The sequence below is a fragment of the Harmonia axyridis genome, chromosome 7 (genome assembly GCF_914767665.1).
Source record: "Harmonia axyridis chromosome 7, icHarAxyr1.1, whole genome shotgun sequence".
In the NCBI taxonomy this organism is placed as follows: Eukaryota; Metazoa; Arthropoda; class Insecta; order Coleoptera; family Coccinellidae; genus Harmonia; species Harmonia axyridis.
In genome coordinates, this window is record NC_059507.1 from 33,444,941 (window position 1) to 33,450,681 (window position 5,741).

The following is a 5,741-nucleotide window of genomic DNA, read 5'->3' on the forward strand; positions in this document are numbered from 1 at the left end:
AGCTAATCCTCAAGTGTATGTCGAAACACCGTTACATCCAGAAAAACTGACTGTTTGGTGCGCTTTATGAGATGGTGGAATCATTGGTCCGTACTTCTTCAAAAACGATGATGGCCAGAACGTCAGAGTCAATGGTCATCGGTATAGAGCCATGATTACTAACTTTTTCATTCCTGAATTGAACAACCATGATGACTAGGAGCTGTGGTTCCAACAAGACGGCGCAACATGTCACACAGCTCGTGCCACAATCGATTTATTGAAAGACACGTTTGGTGACCGCCTAATTTCACGTTTTGGACCTGTGAATTGGCCTCCAAGATCTTGTGATTTAACACCGCTAGACTACTTTCTGTGGGGCTATGTAAAGTCATTGGTCTATGCGGATAAGCCACAAACCCTTGACGATTTGGAAGACAACATTCGCCGTGTTATTGCCGATATACGGCCACAAATGTTGGAAAAAGTAATCGAAAATTGGACGTCCAGATTGGACTACATCCGAGCCAGCCGTGGCGGTCATATGCCAGAAATCATATTTAAAATGTAATGCCACAAGATTATCTTACGGATAAATGAAATTCATGTCAATCGAATGATCCATCGTTGTTTTATTGCAATTTAAAGTTCTATTGCTCTAAAAAACCACCCTTCATAATGAGTATAACATTATGATTGACCCATTTAACAATTTAGTATTCAAATCAACCCGAGATGCCCACGATGCAATGGTAATAGATCATCTAAGGTAGAGTGCATCAACGAAACCAATGTTTAGTTAAATTTTGATAAAATCCTAAATTTTTTAAATTTTCCGCCTAATATCCCTCAGGCATAGACAAATGCCTTATAATTTTATGACCAGTTATTTCATCTGTTATAAATACTGAAAATAGGTCTACTTCGATATCACCATTAAGTTTTGGATTAATCGAGTAGAAGTGGTCACATTCTATATGAAAACGTGAAACACTACGGGACCAAGAACTGCATCTTGCCGTACACCATAATATTTCATTCCACTCTAATTCGGGATCTCATATCTTCACTAGTTTCCAGAAGTCTTTAGATCGAATTTTGTTGATCTAAATTATCCACTGATCAAGTTGAACCATTTTTGAAAGTTAAAAACTGCATTCTGTTATCTACGAATGAAATCAGCTACTTCAGTGAATATCACCCCTGCTCATCGAATATACGTTTCGCAATATTCAACTTGTAACAACCCCCTAGTACCATTGCAATTCATTATCCTATGGAAATTACGCACTTGTACTCGAGTAGGGTGATTATTCGCGTGATATCAACCCCTATTCTGTCTAATCAAAGCTATGCGTGGTAGGTACCTGCGAATCACAGACCGTTACAAGAACATTATCGGATGTTGAAAAATACACACATGTGGTATAGGGTGACGCATGTGATAGGACCGTTATTATTTTATACGAAGGGTCTTTTGTACCACCCACCACATGTCGTTGCACAAACACTTACGTAGTAAGGTAAATACTAAATAGGTAACCGACCTAGTTCGGATAACTGTTCGAAATATGGGTTATTGAATATTGATTTCGTGAAGGAACGGAAAAGATACGGTTAAGTTTTTTGCACTTCCTCTCGTGACGTGTATCTTTTGTGTCGGGATCGGATATAGGGCATCATACGGGATCGTTTGGACCTTTAAAATGGGTTTATGAAATTTAATACTGTTAGATGAAAATAAAAGAATTAGTTTTAGTAGGCAGCTCTAATATTTTCTTAGCGCGTGATCTTTGATGAACATCTGCTTCTACCTGGTCCCACCTGCAAAAAAAGCATCATGGAAGTTATTTTTCAGTGAAGCAACAACTCGAACTACCTTAATTCAAAATATTTTATCTTCTTTTTAGCTTAGAAGACACCATTGATCCAAAAATTTTTTATTCCCAGGGATGCCTTTGATTCCATCAACAATTTTCTCCTGTGTGTTATTAGATTAATTAAGTAAGATTATCTGACAGAAGTCTTCGTGTTTTGGTTGATGACAAAAGTAGTACATAGTTTCAAAACGTGGAATAATAGATTTCCGCAGGGATCAGTCTTGTCTCCCATACAATCAATAATTCCGTCTTGAATCATTATCATACTCCCAAATATGTTGGAGTTAAACTTGATTCTTTTTTTAATTTCAAGGTCCACTTGAAAAATTCAGAAATCGTGGAATAATATCCTCCAAAAATTAGCTGGTTCTTCATGGGGCCCAGATGCCAGCACTTTTCGTACAGCAACTTTGGCCTTGGTTTTTTCTGCTGCTGAGTACTGTTGTTCAGTTTGGTGTAAGTGCTCATAAAATGGATGCTCAGCTTAACGTTTCTATTAGAATTATCACTATTTGATTTTCACCTTTACATTGGTTACAAGTGCTATCAGAACTGTTGTAGGTTTTTGACCGGGATTACTGGTTGACCTCAAATGAAGCTCTCTATCTCGAAAACGATTCAACGTATAGAAAAACTTTCGAAACAAAAGTTATAGGAAATTTTATCTTCTATAATATTTATAATGACAACAAATAGCGAAAAACCCATAAAAACGAGATATTTGCAAAAAAGACCCAAAAACTGTTTTGTGACGTTTGACTTTAAATTTTGATAGTTACCCTGCCATAAGTATAGGTTTTGGGACAACTTTTAGGACATTCAAATCAAAGTTTAACGAGTTTATAGCTGAGTATCTCAAATCCCGAGACTAGTACTATTTATACTAAGATGACTGGACTAGAGTCTATTTACAGTCCCCATGTAAATTACATGTAACATGTTCATTTTTTCCGATCATAAGTCTATGTTTACTTAGGGTAATTACGATTAATAAGACGAGTGTGCTAGACGTCTAGAGCAGCCGCGGAGGCCTCTCCAAATAAATTGTCGAGGCGAGGCCCACAATCAAGTCCCATTGTCTTGATGGCCATTCAAGGCGGTTATTTGGCTCGAATTTTGATTGTATCGAGTTACTGCAGGTAGTTGGTTCTGGTAAATTGCGGTATAGACTGATTTCATTGATAGGTTCGGGCATGTATCGATAGCGAGTATTTAGCCTTTCCATTGTCGGTTTCTAGTTGAAGACAGTAATCGAGAATTTGATGGTGACCTGGTTGCTTGGCCTGCTCCGGTTGTCAGAAAATATGGTAGCACTGAGAAATGGATTCGGGTAATTTGCTGAATATTCCAGGGTCACCAGACGTTAGTCATTTTCTAAAATTGCTATCATATTTCAATTGTAATAGTTGAGTTGTATACTTATTTCACAGAAGAGTAAGAAAGGAAATCAATGACTACCGTTGAGATTATCATCTCTGTGAATCCGTACCAAAGAAACAGTTTTTTTCAGTTAGCCTACGGTTCGTAGATTGCAAATTTGTGAAATGTGAAATAGATACAAGTTTTAAGTTTGGAAATTCACTTTCATTAGAAGCAAAAGGCCGCAGTACAATGATCGACCCAATGTTGCGAAAGTGGTCAAGACTTACTTGGAAAGTCCTACCCCACTCGCGGTATTCTCAAGACGTTGCTCCTTCGGACTATCACTTGTTTCGATAAATGGCAGACGGCCTGGCTGACCAGCACTTCCGGTCTTATGAGTAAGTAAAAAATTGATCGATTCGTGGATTGCTTCAAAATATGACCAGTTTTTTCAACACGGGATTCGTACGCTGCCCTTAAGATGAAAGAAAATAGTGGCCAGCGATGGATAATAATACTTTGAATCATAAATGTTTAACCAGTTCTTTTTAATAAAGTCTCAAATTTCTAAAAAAAAAGGCAAAGTTGTACGCCTATGTATATTAATTTTTTTTTTTTTATTTAATCTAAATTATTTGATTGAATTAACCTGCCTATGTATTTATGGAAGTGTTGAGGGGTGTTTCCACAACGTGACATTCTCGTGATATGCCAAAGTTTAACTACTCCTCTTTCCTCAGCGTTTTTGAGATTCCACCAATCCTCCGAATCAGAGAATCAATCTCGAACGTTCCTCTGATTTACCGTCCTCTTTCACCAGATGCAAGAATTCAAAATACTTTTTCATGCCTTTCAATTAATAACGACTTTCCGCAAAGACGAACTCTTTGAAATGAATAATAGTGAAAACGTCATATGAATGATGATGGCCTCTAACGTATATAGTGTACCTATTTTCGGACTGACCGTTGACACAGTATAGCCTCCTCTTAAGGAAAATATCTTAATTATATTTCAATGCTGATGTAATTTATACTGATATCATTCCATACATTAATGGAATAAATTATTGAATGTAAAGTTAAACTAATAATAAAAAAAGAAAATCAGTAATAATTATTTATTTATCAATAATTAACAAACTTTATATGGCGCGTTTTTGACCAGAGTTACAGGTTGATCTTAAATGATACTCTAACCACGCGCTCTCACGCTTCTATCTTGAAAACGATTTAACATATAGAAAAACTTGCTGAACGAAAGTTGTGGGGAATTTTATCCTCTACACTATTTATGAACGCTACAATTAACGACAAACCTATAGGAAACGAGATATTCGCTGAAAATGGACAAAACACCAATTTTTGTAAACTTCGAGACAACTTCCAGAATATTCAAATAGTAATTTGTACGAGTTTATAGCTGGATATCACAAATTCCGAGATTAGTACCCGCTTTTTACTAACATGACTGGACTAAGAGGACTCTCGCTAGACGTCTAGCACACTCTTCTTATTAATCGTAATTACCCTAAGTAAACATGGACTTATGATATAAAAAAAAATGGACATGCTACAGGTAATTTACGGGGGACGGTGAACAGCCTCGTGGCGGAGGTTCCTAATGGAATTCAGCGCCTCGAACTGAGGGCACCCGCATGGTTCATTTCGCGTACGTGCGAGAGAGCAGCGGCACTCGCGCTATCTGTGCACGAGCGGGTACCAATGGTACCGGCAAACGTTGAAAGAATGTTGGACACCTAAAGTGATTTCCAACGTCGCGACCTTGACGACAGAATCATGGTCGGCTCGTTGCTGCTGGGGGTTCCTACTGGAGCGCTCATTCCCCGAACAGATCGCTTTACTATTTCGTCACAATTTGGGTTCATATATGAAATGGGGATTTCAAGCTCTATGCAAAATTTGATGTGAATCGCGTAACCAGAAGAACAGAAAATTCAAGAAGAATGTCGGAAATTGAAACCTAATATTTTGGTGATCACAAAACTAACCAAGTTACGATTATAAATTTTTCTCCCACAAAGCTGGTAGATGTCAAGAGATCCAACTATTACATAAAGCGTTTTCTACTAAGAGGTTTTTCATTAAAAAAAAACAGTTTATTTCAAGAGATCTCATTGCATGTTCATTTCAATGTAAACAGGAAGGTAAACCATCAACGACTGGAAAAAGATATCAGCCAATTAGCTGTCATAGCTACAGTGGCAGCATCATATCCTTTTCATGCAATTTTCCATGACTAATTCGTATATTTGCGAATGCATGTCATCGATAGCTTCACGAATATCATATTTAAGGTCTTTAATGGATTGTGGAGTTTTGGCATAGACCTAATCATTCACATTGCCTCAAAGAAAAAAGTCTAAAGGTGTTAAATCACACAACCTCGGTGGCCATTGGGATCACCTCTTCGAGAAATAACACAGCCAGGAAACTTTCCTTGCAAAATTGTCATTGTTTCGTTGCTTTCATGGCACAGCTCCATCTTATTGAAAATAAA